The 25,380-nt window shown below is 39.7% G+C and overlaps 1 long non-coding RNA gene and 1 other non-coding gene across 2 annotated transcripts in view; both read right to left on the reverse strand.

Annotated features, from left to right (window-relative positions):
- LOC145510456 (uncharacterized) overlaps positions 1-25,380 on the reverse strand; it is a 140,695-nt gene that overhangs the window by 90,427 nt on the left and 24,888 nt on the right. The gene's annotated exons all lie outside the window — the stretch shown is intronic.
- TRNAW-CCA (transfer RNA tryptophan (anticodon CCA)) lies at positions 4,287-4,359 on the reverse strand. The gene has a single exon. It is a non-coding gene; the product is annotated as a tRNA-Trp (tRNA).

Here is a 25,380-nt window from a genome sequence, read left to right on the forward strand (position 1 = left end):
AACAGGCTTTTTAGTTCCTCTTCACTTTCTGCCATAAGGGTGGTGTCATCTGCATATCTGAGGTTATTGATATTTCTCCCGGCAATCTTGATTCCAGCTTGTGCTTCTTCCAGCCCAGCGTTTCTCATGATGTACTCTGCATATAAGTTAAATAAGCAGGGTGACAATATACAGCCTTGACATACTCCTTTTCCTATTTGGAACCAGTCTGTTGTTCCATGTGCAGTTCTAACTGTTGCTTCCTGACCTGCATACAGGTTTCTCAGGAGGCAGGTCAGGTGGTCTGGTATTCCCGTCTCTTTCAGAATTTTACCCGAAAGTCACTCAGTTATGTCCAACTCTTCACAACCCTATGGACTATACGGTCCATGGAATTTCCAGGCCAGAATATTGGAGTGGGTAGCCTTTCCCTTCTCCAGGGGATCTTCCCGACCTGAGAGTCGAACCGAGGTCTCCTGCATTGCAGGTGGATCCTTTACCAACTGAGTTATCAGGGAAGCCAGTAATAGTGTAATAGTCTAGTATAAATAATAGCATAGGAAAAGGAACAGATGAATTATTTATTTCCAAAGACTATGAAAAGTGACAGTTACAAGCTTGTGTCACAGACTATGGAAGTTGGAGGGCCTGCAACAAGCTAGGAAGAATTCATGGAAGGTTTGACATCTTAGACAGACTGCAAAACTGAAGCTAACTGGATAGTTGGAAAAAGAACAGGGCACTGCAGGGAGTAACATGGGAAAAGGAGGAAGCACAAAAGACATAGAATGTTTAAGGAATGGCTCTGAGTGTGGCTGAAGCTTCAGGTGGAGACACAGGAGTCCCAACCACGAAGAGAATTGTATTCTGTCCTGAAAACCTGTCAGTGGGTCCTGGGGGCAACCTGGAGCCAACCAAGAGAGCAGATTGGCTGTGTCACCTTAGTTAAGTGTCATGACCTGAGGGAGATCTCATCTAAGTCTCACTGCCTTATCTGTAAAATAGGGATGACACTGTTGTTGTTTAGCCGCTCAGTCGTGTCTGTCTCTTTTGCAACCCCATGGACTATAGCCCACCAGGATCCTCTGTCTATGGGATTTCCCAGGCAAGAATACTGGAGTGGGTAGCCATTCCCTCCTCCAAGGGATCATCCCGACCCAGGGATTGAACCCGCTTCTCCTGCAATGGCAGGCAGATGCTTTACCACTGAGTCACCAGGGAAGCTTTAAGTAGATAAACGTAATTATGTTATTATGTATTATGTTATTAGTTAATTAAGTGGACATACATCTAAAGAGTTTAACACTGTGCTCAATAAATATTAACTTAGAGTAGGGAGAAGAGGAGGAGTAAGAATAGTCAAAATGCTGAGACCTGCAGGAACCTGGAAGACCACAGTGAGGTGGTGATGCTGGTTGAAAGGAAGGTTACAGAACACACAGGGGTTACAGTGCTGGATCCCCTAGAGCCAGAAGGAGCGAGGGGAATGATCTTGTGGAGAGAAGTATGAGGTGTCGCCAAGGAAGGAAAACTAGAACACACTTAGTGCCTAACATGTACTTTATGATATTAGCTCATTTATTTTTCACAACACCTCTACTAGGACAGGTATTATAATTCCACCATGTAAAAGAGGAAACTGAGACTCAAAGAGATTAACTTCCCCAAAATTATATAGGTCAGTTCAGTTCAGTTGCTCAGTCGTGTCGGACTCTTTGCGACCCCATGAATCACAGCACGCCAGGCCTCCCTGTCCATCACCAACTCCCAGAGTCTACCCAAACCCATGTCCATCGACTCGGTGATGCCATCCAACCATCTCATCCTCTGTCATCCCTTTCTCCTCCTGCCCCCAATCCTTCCCAGCATTAGGGTCTTTTCCAATGGGTCAACTCTTCACATGGGGTGGCCAAAGTATTGGAGTTTCAGCTTCAACATCAGTCCTTCCAATGAACACCCAGGACTGATCTCCTTTAGGAGGGATTGGTTGGATCTCCTTGCAGTCCAAGGGACTCTCAAGAGTCTTCTCCAACACCACAGTTCAAAAGTGTCAATTCTTCAGCACTCAGCTTTCTTCACCGTCCAACTCTCAACATCCATACATGACTACTGGAAAAACCATAGCCTTGACTAGATGGACCTTTGTTGGCAAAGTAATGTCTCTGCTTTTAAATAAGCTATCTAGGTTGGTCATAACCATCCTTCCAAGGAGTAAGCGTCTTTTAATTTCATGGCTGCAGTCACCATCAGCAGTGATTCTGGAGCCCAAAAAAATAAAGTCTGACACTGTTTCCACTGTTTCCCCATCTACTTCCCATGAAGTGATGGGACTAGATGCCATGATCTTAGTTTCCTGAACATTGAGCTTTAAGCCAACTTTTTCACTCTCCTCCTTCACCTTCATCAAGAGGCTCTTTAGTTCTTCTTCACTTTCTGCCATAAGGGTGGTATCATCCACATATCTGAGGTTATTGATATTTCTCCCGGCAATCTTGATTCCAGCTTGTGTTTCTTCCAGCCCAGCGTTTCTCATGATGTACTCTGCATATAAGTTAAATAAGCAGGGTGACAATATACAGCCTTGACATACTCCTTTTCTTATTTGGAACCAGTCTGTTGTTCCATGTGCAGTTCTAACTGTTGCTTCCTGACCTGCATACAGGTTTCTCAAGAGACAGGTCAGATAGTCTGGTTTTCCCATCTCTTTCAGAATTTTCCACAGTTTATTGTGATCCACACAGTCAAAGGCTTTGCCATAGTCAATAAAGCAGAAATAGATGGTTTTCTGGAACTCTCTTGCTTTTTTGATGATCCAGCGGATGTTGGCAATTTGATCTCTGGGTCCTCTGCCTCTTCTAAAACCAGATTGAACATCTGGAAGTTCACAGTTCACATATTGCTGAAGCCTGGCTTGGAGAATTTTGAGCATTACTTTACTAGCATGTGAGATGAGTGCAATTGTGCGGTAGTTTGAGCATTGTTTGACATTGCCTTTCTTTGGGATTGGAATGAAAACTGACCTTTTCCAGTCCTGTGGCCACTGCTGAGTTTTCCAAATTTTCTGGCATGTCAAGTGCAGCACTTTCACAGCATCATGTTTGAGGATTTGAAATAGCTCAACTGGAATTCCATCACCTCCATTAGCTTTGTTTGTAGTGATGCTTTCTAAGGCCCACTTGACTTCACATTCCAGGATGTCTGGCTCTAGATGAGTGATCACACCATCGTGATTATCTGGGTCGTGAAGATCCTTTTTGTACAGTTCTTCTGTGTATTCTTGCCACCTCTTCTTAATATCTTCTGCTTCTGTTAGGTCCATACCATTTCTGTCCTTTATCAAGCCCATCTTTGTATGAAATGTTCCCTTGGTATCTCTAATTTTCTTGAAGAGATCTCTAGTCTTTCCCAATCTGTTGTTTTCCTCTATTTCTTTGCATTGATCGCTGAGGAAGGCTTTCTTATCTCTCCTTGCTATTCTTTGGAACTCTGCATTCAGATGGGAATATCTTTCCTTTTCTCCTTTGCTTTTTGCTTCTGTTGTTTTCCCAGCTATTTGTACAGGTAGTGAGTGAAAATACTGAGATTCAAAACCTATCTTACTGTACAATGTCCATGCTTTTCCTGCTACACCAGTTAAATCATTTCCAAGTCTTAGGGGATGGCCCATAAAAACCGTTCACCATCAGTAATAAGTAATTCTATACAACAAATAATTCTCTGTGACTGATAGGGTTTTTATGGCTCTCAGCTCCCCCTTCCCCAAAATCACTCTATTAGAAAAAGAAAAGGAAAAAAAGTCAACAGGAAAGGAACATGTAGTTGATTATGATTATAGCTGGCATTCTAGATGCAGAGAAGATAAATGATTATCCAAGCTGAAGCTGAATCTTTGATAGCACCTTATACTGTCATCCAATAACAATTACCCCTCAGCTCTCACCTTTCTCCAGTTAAAATCCCTTAATGGTTTAAACGTAATCTCCCAACCTACACACCAAATTAAAACACAAAGATGCAGGAATTTGAAGGAGGAAATTCATAGGTAGTGAGGGAATAATGGTGGTCAGCTCCTTGTCTTCTACCCTAGCTGGGTTTAAACTTTTCATTCCATATGTTAATTCACTATTTAGAACTCAGGTAACAAATCTACTCTATAGGGAAAGGGAAAGGGAAAGGGAAAGGGAAGTCGCTCAGTCATGTCCGACTCTTTGCGACCCCGTGGACTGTAGCCTACCAGGCTCCTCCGTACATGGGATTCTCCAGGCAAGAATACTGGAGTGGTTTGCCATTTCCTTCTCCAGGGGATCTTCCCTGACCCAGGGATCGAACCCAGGTCTCCCGCATTGGAGGCAGACGCTTTAACCTCTGAGCCACCAGGGAAGTCCCTACTCTATAGGCCAAAAACAAAAATTCCAACAATGATTCTCTTTAACCACTTTCTACTACAACAAACAATAAAATCTGTGATTTGTGATTTATCTATTCTGCTTTTTTCTGAACTGCAGAGATATATTTTCAAGATATCTTATTCTCCTTGATATTCTATATGTATTGTATGTACAGTTCACATATACATATATATATATATATACTGTCTAATCCAGTAAGACACAATTTTTTCATGAGTTATAACAGCCTAAATGATACAATATCTTTTTCCTAAAAGTACTATTTAGCACTTACTTGTTTAAAATTATATGCATAAAATATAATTTTACTTTGCAATCTGTTAGATAGTATAAGAAATCTTGGGCAGTGTAGTCTAAATCCATTTTTGATAATTGTGTCATATATCCTTTCTTTACTGAAAACAGTGTTTTTCATCCCTGGTTGTATTAGAATCACCTAACATCTTTCAAAATAAATTCTTATATCTGGACATCTCTTCCCTTCTCTGTCCCCTCCAGTCCCTGCCTTAAAGTGACTGTCTGGGGTGCAGATCACAAATTAAAGCTCTCTCCATGTGATAGCTCAGTTGGTGAAGAATTCGCCTGCAATGCAGGAAACCCTGGTTCAACTCCTGGGTCGGGAAGATCCCCTAGAGAAGGGATAGGCTACCCATTCCAGTATTCTTGGGCTTCCCTTGCGGCTCAGCTGGTAAAGAATTGTCCTGCAATGCCAGAGACCTGGGTTCAATCCCTGGGTTGGGAAGATCCCCTGGAGAAGGGAAAGGTTACCCACTCCAGTATTCTGGCCTAGAGAATTCCATGGACTGTATAGTCCATGGGGTCACAAAGAGTTGGACACAACTGAATGACTTTCACTTTTCCATGTGATTTTCTAATGTGCAGGCAGGTTGAAAATCACTAGACCAGAATCTCCAAAAAGCGACTATGTCAGCTTTATTTACCACACATCTCTGTTGATCATTGTTCAGACAAGTGATAAAAACTGAATAAGACATATTGTTGCTCTCAAGGGACTTATCATATAGAGCTCTGTTGTCCAACATGAGAGTCTCCAGCCACATGTGGCTATTCAAATTTATGTTTAAATTAAAGTTGAATTAATTAAATTTACCCCCTCAGTCATACTAGCCACATTTCAAGTGCTCAACAGCCACATGTGCCTAGTGGCTACCATACCGAATAGTAGATTTATAACAGTTCCGTTGCTATAAAAATGAGCTTCTCTTGTGGTTCAGCTGGTAAAGAATCCACTTGCAATACGGGAGACCTGGGTTCAATCCCTAGGTTGGGAAGATCCCCTGGAAAAGGGAAAGGCTACCCACTCCAGTCAGTATTCTGGCCAAAAAAAAGAGTCAGACACAACTGAGTGACTTTCTTTCACTATAAAAACTTTCACTGGGTAGTACAAACCTAGACATTGTATCATTAGAAGAAACAAAAAAATAGATATTAATTAAACAATTGTGGAATGGACAGAACTACTTATATATATAGCATGCTGTGCACTGCACTAAAATTATCTTCACTATCTTTTGCATTTTATATAAAGGTAGTATGTTAAACTCTTTTGCACCAGAATTATTTTGTCACTCTACTATTTGGACAACTCAGCAGTGGCCACAGGACTGGAAAAGGTCAGTTTTCGTTCCAATCCCAAAGAAAGGCAATGCCAAATAATGCTCAAACTACTGCACAATTGCACTCATCTCACATGCTAGTAAAGTAATGCTCAAAATTCTCCAAGCCAGGCTTCAGCAATACGTGAACCGTGAACTTCCAGATGTTCAAGCTGGTTTTAGAAAAGGCAGAGGACCCAGAGATCAAATTGCCAACATCCGCTGGATCATCGAAAAAGCAAGAGAGTTCCAGAAAACCATCTATTTCTGCTTTATTGACTATGCCAAAGCCTTTGACTGTGTGGATCACAATAAACTGTGGAAAATTCTGAAAGAGATAGGAAAACCAGACTATCTGACCTGTCTCTTGAGAAACCTGTATGCAGGTCAGGAAGCAACAATTAGAACTGCACATGGAACAACAGACTGGTTCCAAATAGGAAAAGGAGTACGTCAAGGCTGTATATTGTCACCCTGCTTATTTAACTTATATGCAGAGTACATCATGAGAAACGCTGGGCTGGAAGAAACACAAACTGGAATCAAGATTGCCGGGAGAAATATCAATAACCTCAGATATGCGGATGATACCACCCTTATGGCAGAAAGTGAAGAAGAACTAAAGAGCCTCTTGATGAAGGTGAAGGAGGAGAGTGAAAAAGTTGGCTTAAAGCTCAACGTTCAGAAAACTAACATCATGGCATCTGGTCCCATCACTCCATGGGAAATAGATGGGGAAACAGTGGAAACAGTGTCAGACTTTACTTTTTTGGGCTCCAGAATCACTGCTGATGGTGACTGCAGCCATGAAATTAAAAGACGCTTACTCCTTGGAAGGAAGGTTATGGCCAACATAGATAGCATGTTTAAAAGCAGAGACATTACTTTGCCAACAAAAGTCCGTCTAGTCAAGGCTATGGTTTTTCCAGTGGTCATGTATGGATGTGAGAGTTGGACGGTGAAGAAAGCTGAGCGCCGCAGAATTGATGCTTTTGAACTGTGGTGTTGGAGAAGACTCTTGAGAGTCCCTTGGACTGCAAGGAGATCCAATCAATCCATCCTAAAAGAGATCAATCCTGGGTGTTCATTGGAAGGTCTGATGTTGAAGCTGAAGCTCCAATACTTTGGCCACCTCATGCGAAGAGTTGACTCATTGGAAAAGACCCTAATGCTGGGTAGGATTGGGGGCAGGAGGAGAAGGGGACGACAGAGGATGAGATGGTTGGATGGCATCACCGACTCGATGAACATGGGTTTGGGTAGACTCCGGGAGTTAGTGATGGACAGAGAGGCCTGGCGTGCTGCAATTCATGGGGTCGCAGAGAGTCAGACACTACTGAGCGACTGAACTGAACTGAACTGAACTACTATTTTTATATAAATGACTATGGCTATGCTAGGGACTTCCCCGGTGGCTGAGCAGTAAAGAACCTGCCTGCAATGCAGGAGACACAGGAGATGGGGGTTCGATCCCTGGGTCAGGAAGATCCCCTGAAGAAGGAAATGGCAACCCACTCCAGTATTCTTGCCTGAACAACCCCATGGACAGAAGAGCCTGGTGGGCTACAGTCCATTGGATCGCAAACAATTGGACATGACTGAAGCAACAGAGCACACGGCTGTGCTAACTTGTATGTTTCTTTGCCTAGATCGGAGAAGGCACTGGCACCCCACTCCAGTACTCTTGCCTGGAAAATCCCATGGACGGAGGAGCCTGGTAGGCTACAGTCCATGGGGTCGCTGAGAGTCGGACATGACTGAGCGACTTCACTTTCACTTTTCCCTTTCATGCACTGGAGAAAGAAATGGCAACCCACTCCAGTGTTCTTGCCTGGAGAATCCTAGGGACGGCGGAGCCTGGTGAGCTGCCGTCTATGGGGTTGCACAGAGTCGAACACGACTGAAGTGACTTAGCATTGCCTAGATCAGAGCACTGTCACATTGCCTCACAGATACCAAAACTGTTTACTACGTGCCTTTAAAAAACATTTTAAATAATTTTAGATACACAGAAGAATTGCAAAGATAATACAGAATGTTCCTGCATACTCTTTACCCAGCTTTCTCACAGGTTAATGCTTACATAACTATAGTTTATCAAAACTTGTCACCAGTTTTTCCACTAAAGACTCTTTCTTGTTCCAGAATCCAATCCAATGCACCAAGCTGCATTTATTCGTTATTTCTCCTATCTATGACTATTTTCGTTTTTCCTTTTTATTTTTTGTTTTGTTTTTCCATGACCTTGACGCTTTGGAAAAGTGCTGGTCAGATATTTTTGTAGACTGATTCTCTGTTTGATGTTCTCTCATTAGATAGGGGATACAGATTTGAGGAAAGAACATCACCGAGTCAAGTACCCTTCTCATATAACAAATCACTATATCAGCTTGACTTACTACTGGTTAATAAGGTTAGTGCAGTTAACTTGATTGTTTAGTTTTTGTTCACTGCATGTTTTTCCTCTGTAAAATTCATTTTCCCCTTTCTATACTTCATTCATTAGAAAGCAAGTTACTAAATCTATACCTGACCCAAGAGGAGGGGAATTAAACTCCACCTCCTGGAAAGGTATCAGGAAATTGTGGAAACACGTTAAGACCACAATAGTGATTAATAAATGTCATAGGAAAGATACACTAAGGCTATGTAAATATCCTGTTTTTCTGGAAAGCTCTGCCCACTAACGTTTACATTCATCTGTGGATCATGCCTGTTACCATTATTGCTAAGATGATCGGATGGCCATTTTCTATTTCCCTCATCCTTTCTACATTTATTATTTGGAATTATTCTCTAAGGAAGTAAGGAAAGTAAGTCTGTTTTCCTCTTTTTGTTTACTTATTCAATAATTATATCAGTACAAACTCAAGAGATATTGATTTTATTTCTTAGCTTATAATACAATACCATTCATTTTGTTGTTCAAATTTGTTTCAGGTTTAGTTATTGGAAGCTCTTATAGATTAGCTTTGGGCTTCCCCCATGGCTCAGAGATAAAGAAACCTCCTGCAATGCAGGAGACAAAGGAGATACAGATTCGTTCTCTGGGTCGGGAAGATCCCCTAGAGGAGCGCATGGCAGCCGACTCTAGTATTCTTGCCTGAAGAAAAAAGAGTAAGGGGAGAAGGCGTATTCTCCTTATTCTTGGTCTTGGAAGAAAGATACAATCTCTTACCATTCAACGTAACATAGGCAGTAGGTCTAGTTTTGTTTTGGGCTTTTTTTTTTTTGGCAGAGGTTGTTGTCTTTTGCTTGTTTTGGTAGATGCCCTTTACTAGGTAAGGAAATTTCTTTATATTCCTAGTTTACTAAGTGTTTTTATCAAGAAAGAATGTAGAAGTTTACTAAATTATTTTTTTTAACACCATCTAGTGAAATAACCATTTGGTGTTCCTCATACAACCTATGAATGCATCATATTATATTAATTGGTTATAAAATGTGAAACTAGCCTTGTAATTCTGGGATGAACCTCACTTGGTCATGACAGATTGTTTTTTATCCAATGATGAATGCTGCTGCTGCTAAATCGCTTCAGTCATGTCCGACTCTTTGCGACCCCAAGAATCGCAGCACGCCAGGCCTCCCTGTCCATCACCAACTCCCGGAGTCTACCCAAACTCATGTCCATCGAGTTGGTGATGCCATCCAGCCATCTCATTCTCTGTCATCCCCTCCTCCTCCTGCCCCCAATCCTTCTCAGCATTAAGGTCTTTTCCAATGAGTCAACTCTTCGCATGAGGTGGCCAAAGTATTGGAGTTTCAGCTTCAACATCAGTCCTTCCAATGAACACCCAGGACTGATTTCCTTTAGGGGGGACTGGTTGGATCTCCTTGCAATCCAAGGGACTCTCAAGAGTCTTCTCCAACACCACAGTTCAAAAGCATCAATTTTTTGGTACTCAGCTTTCTTCACAGCCCAACTCTCACATCCATACATGACTAATGGAAAAACCATAGCTTTGACTAGATGGACCTTTGTTGGCAAAGTAATGTCTCTGCTTTTTAATATGCTATCTAGGTTGGTCATAACTTTCCTTACAAGGAGTAAGTGTCTTTTAATTTCATGGCTGCAATCACCATCAGCAGTGATTTTGGAGCCCCCTAAAATAAAGTCTGACACTGTTTTCACTGTTTCCCCATCCATTTCCCATGAAGTGATGGGACCATATGCCATGATCTTAGTTTTCTGAATGTTGAGCTTTAAGCCAACTTTTTCACTCTCCTCTTTCACTTTCATCAAGAGGCTCTTTAGCTCCTCTTCACTTTCTGTCATAAGGATGGTGTCATCTGCATATCTGAGGTTATTGATATTTCTCCCGGCAATCTTGATTCCAGCTTGTGCTTCCTCCAGCCCAGCGCTTCTCATGATGTACTCTGCATATAAGTTAAATAAGCAGGGTGACAATATACAGCCTTGATGTACTCCTTTTCCTATTTGGAACCAGCCTGTTGTTCCATGTGCAGTTCTAACTGTTCCTTCCTGACCTGCATACAGGTTTCTCAAGAGACAGGTCAGATGGTCTGGTATTCCCATCTCTTTCAGAATTTTCCACAGTTGATTGTGATCCACACAGTCAAAGGCTTTGGCATAGTCAATAAAGCAGAAATAGATGGTTTTCTGGAACTCTCGTGCTTTTTCGATGATCCAGTGGATGTTGGCAATTTGATTTCTGGTTTCTCTGCCTTTTCTAAAACCAGCTTGAACATCTGGAAGTTCACAGTTCACGTATTGCTGAAGCCTGGCTTGGAGAATTTTGAGCATTACTTTACTAGCATGTGAGATGAGCGCGATTGTGCGGTAGTTTGAACATTGTTTGGCATTGCCTTTCTTTTGGATTGGAACAAAGACTGACCTCTTCCAGTCCTGTGGCCACTGCTGAGTTTTCCAAATTTGCTGGCATGTCAAGTGCAGCACTTTCACAGCATCATCTTTGAGGATTTGAAATAGTTCAACTGGAATTCCATCACCTCCACTAGCTTTGTTCGTAGTGATGCTTTCTAAGGCCCACTTGACTTCACATTCCAGGATGTCTGGCTCTAGGTGAGTGATCACACCATCGTGATTATCTGGGTCGTGAAGATCCTTTTTGTACAGTTTTTCTGTGTATTCTTGCCACCTCTTCTTAATATCTTCTGCTTCTGTTAGGTCTATACCATTTCTGTCCTTTATCAAGCCCATCTTTGCATGAAATGTTCCCTTGGTATCTCTAATTTTCTTGAAGAGATCTCTAGTCTTTCCCAATCTGTTGTTTTCCTCTATTTCTTTGCATTGATCACAGAGGAAGGCTTTCTTATCTCTCCTTGCTATTCTTTGGAACTCTGCATTCAGATGGGAATATCTTTCCTTTTCTCCTTTGCTTTTCGCTTCTCTTCTTTTCCCAGCTATTTGTAAGGCCTCCTCAGACAGCCATTTTGCTTTTCTGCATTTCTTTTCCATGGCGATGGTCTTGATCCCTGTCTCCTATACAATGTCATGAACCTCTGTCCATAGTTCATCAGGCACTCTATCAGATATAGCCCCTTAAATCTATTTCTCACTTCCACTGTATAATCATCAGGGATTTGATTTAGTACTGGAATAATGACGGTCTTTTAAATTCATGGCAGCAATCACCATCTGCAGTGATTTTGGAGCCCCCCCAAAAAATCACTGTAAATGGTGACTGCAGCCATAACATTAAAAGATGCTTGCTCCTTGGAAGAAAAGCTATGACAAACCTAGGCAGCATGTTAAAAAGCAGAGACATTACTTTACCAACAAAGGTCCATCCAGTCAAAGTTATGTTTTTTCCAGTAGTCACGTATAGATGTGAGAGTTAGACTATAAAGAAAGCTGAGCGGTGAAGAATTGATGCTTTTTTTTTTTTTAATAAATTTATTTATTTTAGTTGGGGGCTAATTACAATATTGTAGTGGTTTTTGCCATACATTGACATGAATCAGCCATGGGTTTACATTTTTGAACTATGGTGTTGGAGAAGACTCTTGAGAGTCTCTTGGACTGCAAGGAGATCCAACCAGTCCATCCTAAAGGAAATCAGTCCTGAATATTCATTGGAAGGTAATGCTGAAACTGAAACTCCGATACTTTGGCCACCTGATGCAAAGAGCTGACTCACTGGAAAAGACCCTGATGCTGGGAAAGATTGAAGGCAGGAGGAGAAGGGGACGACAGAGGATGAGATGGTTGGATGGCATCACCGACTCAACAGACATGAGTCTGAGTGGACTCCGGGAGTTGGTGATGGACAGGGAGGCCTGGCATGCTGCAGTCCATGGGGTCGCAGAGAGTCGGACATGACTGAGTGGATGAACTGAACTGAATGCTGCCCCTGTAGAATGAATTATTAAGTGAGCCCCGTCTATTTTATGGAAGAAAATTTGAGGAATTGTCATTATTTATTCATTGTTATTAAAATACCTAGGAGCCTGATCTGTGGCTGCAGAATAAGACTATGTTTAGCTTTGTAAGAAATTGCCAAACTGTCTCTTGAAGTAGCTGTATCATTTTATATTTCCATAAACAATGAGAGTTCTTGTTGTTATTTATCCTTGCCAGCAACCGGTATTATCAGGGTTTTTAAAATATTTTACCCATTGGAATACACATGTAATGGGATCTTGTTTTAATGTGAAATTCCCCAATGACAAATGACGTTAAGCATGTTTTCATATGCTTATTTGCATTTGTGTATTTTCTTCGGTGATGTTTCTGTTAAAATAATTTGCCCTGTTTTAACTGGCTTCTTTGTTTTTCTCTTGTTGAGAGTTCAAAATATTTTAAAATTTGCCTTGAGATTGCTTTTTGGATTCATGGGTTATTTAGAAATGTATTAATTTCCAAACATTTGGAAATTTTCCAGCTTTCTCTTATTAATTTCTAATATAATTCTATAATGATCTGAGGACATAGTTGGTACCATGTCTGTTTTTTAAATTTGTTAAAGTTAATTTCTGACCCAGAATATAGTTTATGTTAGTGAATATTCCATGTGTACTTAAGAAGAATGTATATTCTGAAGTTCTTTGGTGGAGTGATAAATGTCAACCATGTCAAGTTGATTGATAGCATTGCTCAGATCATTTATGTCCCTACTGACTTTGTTTTTTTGCCTAGTTGTTCTATCAGTAACTATAACAGAGTCACCAGTGATAATTGCAAATGTGTCTGTCTGTCCTCTCAGCTTTTTGCCTCATGTATTCTGAAGCTCTCCTATTAGGTATGTATACCTTTAGGACTGTTAGGTCCGTTTGCAGAACTTATCACTTTATCATTATGTAATGATCTACTTTATTTCTGACAATATTCTTTTTCTGAAGTCTACTTTGACTGAATTTAACGTAGCTTAGTCCAGCTTTAGCTTTTTTATGGAGGAGACAGCATATAGTAATTGGTACAGGTATCTTCTGCTTTATACACTTCCCTTTTCTGAAAGACCTCCATTACTACCTGTTTCAGCTAACTGAAAAAAAAATTTGAAGAAGGTTTTTGCTCTTATGAAAACAGACAAAAGTCAAAGTGGGAGAGGAAAGAGATGAGAGGCAAGATAGGGGTAGCAGACTGTGTGTGCGTGCTTTGTTGCTCAGTCATGTCCGACTCTTTGGGACCCCATGGACTGCAGCCCGCCAGGCTCCTCTATCCATGGGAATTCTTCAGGCAAGAATACTGGCATAGGTTGTCATGCCCTCTTCCAGGGGATCTTCCCAACCCAGGAACAGAACCCAGGTCTTCTGCATTGCAAGTGGATTCTTTACCGTCTGAGCCACCAGGGAAGCCCATGATTACTGGAGTGGGTAGCCTATCCCTTCTCCAAGGGATCTTCCTGACCTAGGAATTGAACCGGGGTCTCCTGCATTGCAGGTGAATTCTTTACCAGCTGAGCTATCAGGGAAGCCCTGGTAGGAAGCAGATTAGGGGATACAAACAACTAGGCATAAAATAAACAAGCAACATGGCTATATAGCCGAGTACAGGGAAGTACAGCCATTATTTTGTAATAACTTACAAATGGAGTATTGTCTATAAAAAAATATTGAATCACTATGTTGTACATCCCAAACTAACACAATATTGCAAACCAACTACAATAAACAATACATAGTGGTATTATTTTGTGGCATGGAGGTAGGGCACCCCCAGCAGCCAGTGGTACCACCAAACTCCTTCCCTAGGAACCACATTCAGCATTCCAGCATGAAGCCACCATTGCTTTGAACTGTATGAGCATCTGTGCTTTATCTTGATTTATTTTTTGCATCTGTTAGCAAGATGTGTCTTAAGATAAATACTTCTTTGCTTTAAGGCATTTTCACTTAGGAAAGGTTTCATAGGAACACTCTACTTTTGGATAGTGAGTGGACCTGTATATGCTTTTATTTTAACCTATCTATGTCTTTATATTTGAAGTGAGTCTCCTATAGACAGCATAAAACTGAGTCTTCTTTCTTAATCCAATCTAACAATCTGCCTTTTACTGATGCATTTAGACATTTAAAGTGATTATCATTATGGTTGGTTTAAAATCTACTATCTCGCTAGCCATTTTCTATTTGCTCAATTTGGCCCTTCCTGTTTTTTTGTTCACTTTCTGCCTTTTATGAATGACTAAATATTTTAATCACATTAAAAAAAACAGAGACATCATCTTACTGACAAAGGTCTGTATAGTCAAAGCTATGGTTTTTCCAGTAGTCATATGTGGAGGTGAGAGTTGGATCATAAAGAAGGCTGAGTGCCAAAGAATTCACGCTCTCGAATTGTGATGCTGGAGAAGACTCGAGAGAGTCCTTTGGATAACAAGATCAAACCAGTCAATCCTAAAGGAAACCAACCTTGAATATTCATTGGACAGACCAAAGCTAAAGCTGAAGCTCCAATACTCTGGCCACCTGATGCGAAGAGCTGGCTCACTGGAAAAAAACCCTGATGGTGGGAAAGACTGAAGGCAGAATGAAAAGGTGACGACAGAGATGGTTGGATGGCATTGCCGACTCAACGGACATAAGTTTGAGCAAACTCCAGGAGATGGGGAACACAGGGAAGTCCGGTGTGCTGCAGTCCGTGGGGTCGCAAAGAGTCAGATACGACTGAGCAACTGAACAACAAAGCGTTTCAATAATCTATTTTATCTTGTACAATTATTTATTATTTATGCCTCTTTTTTCAATGACTAATAATCAATTTATTAAAAGTTGATTTAAGCAACACAATGGTGATTTCCTCTACTCTTGGCTCAATAATAATAGAAGTAATGCTTAACTCTCTCAGAAGGATTGTCCAAGTGAATGAGTCACTTAAGAATCTTCTGGAAATGCTGGCAAGTCTTAGAACCTTCACCACAAAGAGTGTTTCTCATAGTGATTGTCAGTCCTGGTAGACATCCGAACCAGCCTTTCCACTTTAAGGTTCTTTTCCTTTGAGCCTCTGATCAAGTCAGCACACATCTTCCCCAAGGATTTTATATGGGTAAATCTTCAGTGAACCATCACTTCTGGGTCCACAAGTGTCATTCCAGTAGCGTTAAAATCTGCGGCTGCCATGTGGCAGCAGCATAACTTCCTGACTGACTTCCTTCCTCAGCATGAAGGAACCCTGGTGAGTCAGTGTCTTTCTCATAGAGGCTTGATACCTTTTTTAATATTTAACTTTGTAAGGGTTAATGAGTTTTCCTTCAAATAATATTATACCACTTCATATACAATGTGACAGTACATTCCCAAGTCCTTCCATTCCTTGTGCCACAGTTGTCATACATTTCATTTTTATTTATGGAATAAATATATTGGTACAAGTTTTGCTTTAAATAGTTAGCTTTTAGAACAAGTACAAATTAACAAAATATTCCATTTTAGCTTCATTCTTTATTCTCTGTGTAAATCCAAGTTGCTGGTATCATATTTCTCCTACTTGAAAAACTTCAATACTTCTTGCAGAGTAGATCTGTGGTAATGATTTACACCAATTTTTGTTTATCTGAGAAAGGCTTTGCTTCTACTTCCAATTTTTAAAAATTATTGTTTATTTTTGACTGTGCTGGGTCTTCACTGCTGTGTGTGGGCCTTCTCTAGTTGCAGCAGTCAGGGTGTACTCTTCACTCTGATGCACAGGCTTCTCACTGCAGTGGCTTCTCTGGAGCACAGCATCCAGAGCAGTTTCCATAATTGTGGCCCTCAGGCTTAGTTGCTCTGCAGCATATGGGATCTTCCTGGACCAGGGACTGAACCCATGTTCCAAACATAGGCATGTGGATTCTTAACCACTGGACCACCAGGGAAGTCCCCTGCTTCACAATCGAAAGATATTTTTTACTAGATATGTCAGATTTTGTTCCTTTTCAGAAATTTACAGACATCATTCTATTGCCTTCTTATTTACATGGTTTCTAATGAGAAGTCTGCTGTAATTCTCTTCCTTGTTCATCAATGTAACATCATTTTTCCCTCAGGCTGCCATCACGGTTTTTTTCTATGTCTTCAGCTTTCAGGATTTAGAGCATGATGTTCACAGGTATTGGGTTTTTAAAAAATTCTTACTCATATTTCTTCAAATATTTTTTCTGCCCTCTACTTTTTGCTCTCCTGAAAGTTAAAGTAAGTAAAAGTGTTAGTCACTCAATAGTATCAGACTCTTTGTGACCCCATGAACTGTAGCCTGCCAGGCTCCTCTGTCCATGCAATTCTCCAGGCAAGAATATTGGAATGGGTAGCCATTCCCTTCTCCAGGGGATCTTCCCGACCCAGCGATCGAACCCCAGTCTCTCACATTGTGGACAGATTCTTTACCATCTGAGCTCCTGGAGTTTCAATTATGCATATGTTAGATCACTTGGTATTGTCCTTTAGCCATTGGATACTCTGTTCTCTTTTGTATCATTCTCTTTTTTTCTCTTTGTGTTTCACTTTGGGTAATTTCTATTGACCTAGCTCCATTTTCAAGTTCATTGGCTCTTTTTTCCAGCTATCTTAAATCTATTGGCAAAATCACTGAAAGCATTCTTCATCTCTGCTACTGAATTATTCTTTTCTAGGATTTTCATTTTTAGAGTTTCCATGTCTCTGCTAAAAGTTTCTACTCAACCAGGTATGTTGTCTACCTTTTCAATTACAGCCTTTACCATATTAACCATAACTATTTTAAATCCCTATTGGATAGGTCCAACATATGGGTTATATATGAGTCTGGCTCTATTGACTCCTTTGTCATTTTAAACTGTGTTTTTTCTTCCCTCTTTGTATGCCTAATTTTTTTTTGTTTAAAGTTGGATGTATTGTACAAGACAAAATAAATATTGAGATATGTAATTGTTATACTTGGAGATGGGCACACATTTCCCTCTGTTGGGCTGTTAGTATAAGGGTTCATGCCCATCAAGTCAGGAATTGGGCTGGGTTTGAAGCTTGCTTCCTGCTTGGCTCTGAGTCTTATATTTGGCTAAGGTTTTTTTTGTTTTTTGTTTTCCTTTGTGCAAAAGACAGATTCTGTCTCCTACAGCTCTCCCAGTTGTATTCCACTCTTAATTTTATTTGAGAATAATAGGTGGAGTGGTGAAAGGAGATGTTCTTATTAAGCCTCAGATTTAGGCAAGCATTATGAACCTGGGTCTCAGGTCTGTGACATTCTTAAGTATTCCTATTCCTTCTCCAGGGGTAATACCAGGTCTACATGGTCTCAGCTATCCCCTAGATGCCTTAGTCCATACCTTTGTTTCCTTTTCCCTGTATAGTAAGGCTTTTGTTCCTCTTAGATGATATAGAAGGTGAATCTGGCAGTGTTGGCAGTGGCTTCTGTTCCCTCCCCTGTTCCAGCCATATCACAAGGGAAGTTTTCCTAGGCCTCTCCTCAATCTGCCCTGGGAGTTCCTAGAGGAAAATTCTGTGACTGTGACCCCATATACACACGAATGTCTGCAGCCCCAGGGGCTTCACCCTCCCACCCAGGCTTTAGAAATACATTAAAAACTTCTAGCTAAATCTTCTCTTTAGCTTATATGAATCTGGCAACATCTTTCTTTGCAAGCACTTGTCTCTCCCCATATTTCAAGGTAGTTGTTCACTCTGAAATCTCAATTCTTTCACGGGTTCAAATATCATTAATTTCCACTTGTCAGTTTTTTTTTTCTTGTTGTTTGTGTAGAAGTGATAGTCTTTTCAGCACTCTTCATTTCCAAATTGAAGAAAGAAGTCTTTTCTACAAAGAGGCAATCTGACTCATCCCACATATTGCTCATAAGACAGTGAACAGACAAAGGGCCTACAAGTTTTTAAAAGAAAAAAACCTAGTTTCCAGTTTCTTCCATGTAATTAATTAGCCAGGAGTGTGACTTCAAACAAGAAAAATGGACTGATAAGACTTATTAGACTCATCACCCCAAAAGGATCAAGTGGTATAACTATGTGAAAGTGATCTGAAAAGGATTAGAAAAACAACAATACAGTATACTAATGCATATATATGGAATTTGAAAGATGGTAACGATAACCCTATATGCGAGTCAGAATAAGAGACACAGATGCATGGAACAATTTTATGGACTCTGAGGGAGAAGGTGAGGGTGGGACATTCTGGGAGAATAGCATTGAAACATGTATATTATCGTATGTGAAACAGAACACCATTCCATGTTCGATGCATGAGACAAGGGCTCAGGGCCGGGGCAATGGGACGACCCAGAGGGATGGGATGGGGAGGGAGGTGGGTAGGGGGTCCAGGAAGGGGAACACATGTAAACCCATGGCTGATTCATGTCAATGTATGGCAAAAACTATTACAATATTGTAAAGTAATTAGCCCCCAACTAAAATAAATAAATTTATTTAAAAAAATAAAATAAAATAAAACAAAAAATTCTCAGCTAAAAAAAAAAGACATGGGATAAATGCAAAGTATGAGCTTATATTTTATTCTTTAGTTGAAGGCTGTACGATAAAAATAAAATAGGTGTTTTATATCTGGCCACATAAAGATTTAGATCAATTCTGTCACATTTAATGAGCACCTACTACACGCCAAATTCTGTCCTAGTCATTTGTCTATCTGGGGAATGAAAAAGACACAATCTGTGCCCTTAAGGAATTTTTAGTCCAGCGAAGAAGACAAATTATGTTTAATTTGACTCAACCATTTAATTATAAATATCTGAAACTAACATCTGTCCATTCTTAGAAGAAAACTGAGTAACAATATACACATGCGAAAATAATTTTTTTACAAATAAATTAGTCCAGAATTAGTATACCGTTTTAAATTAGGGAAAAAATGACAACTGATTTTCTCTCAAAATATAACCCTGATTAAAACTTCATTAAGTATATCAGAATTCTTCTTAAAACTAAAGAAATATTTTACTCTTTGAACAATTAATTTTTAATTCAGATATTGCAGTAGCATGCTTTAAAAAGTTAAAATTGGTCATCACCAGGAAAATTACACTAATGATACTTTATTTTTAAACAGAAATAATATTTTTATGTATTGCTTAGGTAGTTTCTTAAATGATTTACTCTTTTTTCCATTAGGTCATTTATAATTGAGGGGTTCCTAAGCTGAACAGTTAGATATAAAAACATGTGTTCAAAATTGAGACAGAAATGGCAAATGGCCACATTCTTAAGATCATGTAATTGAATGAATTAGGGAATTCAATATCTCAGCAGATGACAAGTTCAAGGATGACCCTGTTTTAGCAAAAGCTAAGTTGGAACACATGAAACCATCTGATTTTGAGTTTTCATGTGAATCATTTTGGAGCACAAGGATTAATGAATGTATGAGAATGTTTGCTTGGATTAGAATGCATTCCTACAGAATGAGAATAAGAAATATGAGAAATATTAAACAGAAACAAATACAGCATTGTTAATTTCTTACGATGTGACTTCAGAGGTGGGTTACTTTCCCACAATGCACCTGCATGCAAAAGACAACTGTAAACAGTATATGATTCTGTTCAGAGCCTGTTCACAAGCCACCATCAACTTGGCTCAGTCCTCTACACACTACTAGGTTCGTCTTTTGGAACTAATAAGATTAAAAATTCAAATCTGCCTATGCTTTGGGCTAAACAGTAGAATTATCTAAAAACAGATATATATCTGTATCTATATACATACACTGATACATAAAATTATGAATTGGAGGGCACGTTTTGAGAGCATTTCTGATAGTCAAAAATATTTGAAAGTAAATCAACTGTATAATTTAAAACTCAGTTGGTATATGGAAAAATTCTGTCTTCAATTCATGTGAATTATTTCATCAAACATAACAAAAGGGACTTCCCTGGTGGTCCAGTGGTTAAGACTCCTAGTTTCCAATGCAGGGGGTGCGGGTTCGATTCCTGGTTGGGGAACTAAGATCCCACATGCATGTAGTGCAGCCAAAAAAATTAAAATAAGATAAAATAATAGAGAATGAGCTAAATAGTTAATATAATTCATTTAGCCCTTGCTCTGTTTATAACAAAGGCAAGTCAAAGGCCTGTGAGAATTGTGAACTTCTCAACAGTTCAGGGTCAATATGAACAAGGGTACCAGCTGTTCCGTTAGATAATGTCCTGGATAAAGTCACTCTTGAATGAAAATTTTCACACTTTGTAATAATAAGGCATCACTACTGAAATGAAAAAAAAAAAAAAGATGATGACAAATATCTGAGATAGTCCAGAAATGAATTCTTTTCCATGACCAAATTTATTTTCTAAGCCAAGAAAGAAATAATTAGCCTTTTGCCAAACTCTATGCTTTCGTGGTGGTTTAGAAATTAATAATACAGTATGAGTACAATGAGAACACGTATTCAAAGTGAGAAAGCAGTTTACTGTGATCTTACTTCCCACTTTCAAGAGAAATAAAAATGAACAGCAACTTTTAACTTTCAGAACTACTGAACAATAACTCGAAAAATTAGGACATGCAATGCACAAATGATACTGGAATTGTTTCTTATTCCTTCTTCTAGAAGTGTCATTCTTTCATCTTCCAAGTGCCAGTTGGCTTGTGGGATCTTAGTTCCCCAACCAGGGATTGAACCCAGGCCTCAGCAGTGAAAGCACCGAGTCCTAACCATTGGACCACCAGAGAATTACTTTGATAAACTTATGTTGGTAGCTGCTCTTGATGTTGTGATGAAATTTAAAGAAAATACTTTATTTGTGCTGCCAAAATATGCTTACCAGTCGAAATGGTTAGCTATATAAATGAGAGGTTGCTTTTAGGTTTCATTTTTATATTGAAGGTTTTCTTTTTAGATAGCACAAAATCACAGAACAGTTTGCTGAATTTTCTTTGTCCAAGTCATAATGATTTCTGGGAATTGAGCAGCAGTGTTGAAGATTTGCTCAATAGTAAATCATGTTCTTTATTGCAACTGTGGCTTTACAATGATTTGAGTTATGCCGGGATTCTGTTCTAGACAATTTGAAATCAAACAGGAGAATGTTAATTTCTTACAACCAAGACATCTCATACCACAATATGATACGCATGGCTGCTATACAGTAATAGCCGAGCAACATTTTTTAAGCTGAGAGCAGTTAGTGTTCTTTTTCAAGGCAGATGTTTTCCAGATTTGCTATTGTCACTCATTAAGCAAGTAAGAAGTCTGTGAGTTACGATAATGTGAGGTATGATATTGTGCATAAAATCTCATTTATAAAACACCACAGATTTTTCTCAGCTAATTCTTTCCTCTGCTTGCTTTAATTGGTTCAGTGTGACTGTTGGTTTCCATTAGTCCAGAAATACTTGTCTGTGTGATAAAATGTAACCAGAGAAAATAGGTAGGCGGTGAATATGCTGATAAAATGGAAAGAGGGTAGATATTTTAGTTAGCAGGACTTATATATTCAAAAATTGTGCTGTTTTAAAGTAATTGTGAAAAAAATGATTTTGGGTATTTTATGAGACCTATTTAGCACATATTGAATTTGGGGAACAATGTGCATACTTTGGAGGAATTCAAAGCAATGTACAAATATTATCCAATGAATGTTTCCATGTAAGATAATAGAGGAGATCTTACTGTGGCTGTAGTTTACTGGAGTAAACAAGTTCAAATAGTGACAATGAAGCCCTAAATGAAACAGAACAATGAAAAGAGCAAAGGCTGGGATTTTTGTTCACTCCTACAAATTGAGTTTAATGCCTACATTATCAGAAAAATACTGTGGTGATAATACCAAAGAGAGACTATAATTTTCAACCTAACATATACCTTCTTAAAGCTATCTCCTTACCTAAAGTGATTTTAAAATGTGAAATAGGGTAGATGAGATGTAATGTCTTGGTTAAATAAACTACTGTTGACCTGATTGACATTACCATCAATTTAAAAAGTGTATTTATCATCTTTCATTTATTCTAAATGTTTGAATAGAAATATCTTCACTTAAAAAGTTGAGATTTTTAATAACTGATATTAAAAATATATATCTTTAAAACAAGTAGATTGTCTCTATAGGGGTCATTAATGGTGAGAGAGGTTTCTGTTTTCCCACAGAAGTGGCTCATGGTATCTGTGCGGGGCTCCCAGCTGGCCTGCTCCTCAGAACTGAATTTGCAAACCCACATTCCTGATTGCCTCAGTACTGCAACATGAGATGCCTTAAAGAAGTAAAAACACAAATAGCTTAAGAGACGATCAGTAGAAATACAATATGGCTTTTTCACAAAACTTCAAACAAGAAGCCTTTAAGAGAGACTACTTTTCTCAAACAACTCAAAAATGATGGCCAGATCCATATACTACTCATGACACTTGAACAATTTTATGCAAAGCACTGAAGAAAATATTAAGCCTTCTAGTACAGAAGATTCATAATTCAGTAATGACACCCCCTGCACATAACTTACAGCAGTAGCACGTAGGAATTCATATACCAAATACAAACTTACAGACTCAGCTATGGGTATAACTATATTGGCTCCAAGTTTAGCAATTCCAAGTATGAGTATTATGCGTGTCTCTTCTCTTTTCCCATTATACTAGAAGCATAAAATTTATTTCCATCCAGGCAGCAAGCGTGCAGATCCAATTTATTATGATTATAATGACACAAGAGGAGGGAAGACAATGGATCAAGAGGAAAGGACTTCACAAATGCAGAACAACCTCTCTGCACTGACGTCAATACCAAGGGAATTCTGAGGCTGACTGGGTATCCCAGATGTCATGGATGAGATTTCTACACAGATGAACTGTTGAGTTCTCAACTAGCTTTTCTAATGCCCTTCAATACCGCTTGGCTAAACTGTACTCAGCCCTGATCTGAATAAAGTTTGTGGTAAGGGCTTGAGAATCCCATGTTGAAAGGGAAGTGCAGTCCTGAAGAAAGATGCTGGACTTACTACCTTTTGATGACACTGTTTCTCTACAAAACAAATGATTCTGGCCTCAGGTAGATTAACTTCGTTGGTGCTATGCCAAGTCTCATCAGTTGTGTCTAACTCTTTGCAACTCTATGGACTGAAGCCCTCCAGGCTCTTCTGTCCATGGGGTTCTCCAGGCAAGAATACTGCCATGGGTTGCCATTTCCTTCTCCAGGGTGATCTTTCTGACCCAGGGATCAAACCCACGTCTCTCATGTCTCCTGCATTGACAGGCAGGTTCTTTACCACTAGCACCACCTGGGAAACCCAATTTTATTGATAACAACCTACAGTTAGGTAGGCTCTGGAACCAAGAGGCAGCTGGAGTTCGTGAATTAGTTTTTGACCACCCAGAATGCCTTCACACAGTGAAAGGTAACAGATGGAGACAAAATCTCAGCACATTTAACAACTTGTCACAACTGAGAGACTTCTAGCTGTTGTTTAGTTGCTAAGTCATGTCTGACTCTTTGCGACCCCATGGACTGTAGCCCACCAGGCTCCTCTGTCCATGGGATTTTCCAGGCAAGAATAGTGGAGTGGGTTCCCATTTCCTTCTCTAGGAGATCTTCCCAAACCAGGGATCAAACCTGCATCTCTTGCATTGGCAGGTGTTGACGGAGAATTCTTTATGGCTGAGCCACCAAGGGAGAGACTCTACTCTTCGCCGAATGGGAACTTCTATCATCAAAAGATAAATTTCTGTAAAGCAATCCAACTACAACTCACTGAGTAACTACCATGAATCTGGCTTTGTCCTAGGGTGCATGAGTGCTAAGTTACTTCAGTCATGTTCGACTCTTTGGGACCCTTTGGACTGTAGCCCACTGCTTCTCTGTCCATGGGATTCTCCAGGCAAGAATACTGGAATGGATTGACATGCTCTCCTCCAGCAGATCTTCCCAACCAAGGAATCAAACCTGAGTCTCTTATGTCTCCTGCATTGGCAGGCAGGTTCTTTACCACTAGTGCCACTTGGAAGCCCGTCCTAGAGTACCTCACAAAAATTATTTCACTTGATTGTCAAAAGTCTTTGAGAAAGAATATATTAACCCTTATTTTACAAATTGAGGCTAAGTAATTACAACTAGGTAGTGATGAAGCCTTCTTAGACAGGGTTTGTCCAAGCCCAAAGCCCAAGTTTGTTTCTTCCCACTGCTATCCCACCCTGTGGCAGGTTAAAGATGGCCACAAATACCCTGAGACTCTTCTCTTTGAAGGATGGAGTCTAATGATCTTTACGCCTTGAATCTGGGTTGGCCTCAGTAACTTGCTTGACCATTAAAATGAAGTATGGCTTTAATAAATCTAAGGTTACACCCAAGGCCTCTTGGGTGATCATGCATGAAATCCTAAGCTGCCATGAGAGAACACGTAAAGAGGTCCCAAGACTAAATGTGAAGGGGCCCCAGTTGAACCCAGCCTTACAGCCTTCCCCACCAAGATGCCAGGCATAAGCCATCCTGGACCAGCCAGATCAGGCCAGGCATCAATTTAACATCTCCAAGTGACCCCAGCTGATGCCAAGTGGAGAAGAAAAATCATCCACTGAGCCCTAGTCAACTTCTGACAGACAACATTATAAGATGTGATAAGATGATTGTTGCTATAAGCACAAAGTTTTGGGGTAGTTAGATATGCAGCAATAAACAAGTCCAAAAAATTTTCTTCTGGGATATTACCATACTATGAATCTAAAGTCAGCCTAGGGCAGGAAAAAAATTTAAAAAACAGCTTAATGTTGCTGAAATGTAGAACATTATGCTGACATTTGATAAATGGGGTATGATCTTTTTTGTTTTATTATTCAAGTTAGGATATACTTAGGTGAGGAGGCAGGAAGAAGAGAAGAAAAGAAAAATGCTATCACAGATAACATGTTTGAAAGGTGCTAAATAAGAAGTGTATTAGTCAGAATTCTTTTGACTTTGTGATGAACCATAATTAAACTACTTTTTAAAAAAAATAAAGTATGGAGTGTATTTGTTTCATCCCGAAAATTGTAT

This window comes from Giraffa tippelskirchi, chromosome 6 (genome assembly GCF_054371585.1).
Source record: "Giraffa tippelskirchi isolate mGirTip1 chromosome 6, T2T-mGirTip1v1.2.pri, whole genome shotgun sequence".
Lineage (NCBI taxonomy): Eukaryota > Metazoa > Chordata > Mammalia > Artiodactyla > Giraffidae > Giraffa > Giraffa tippelskirchi.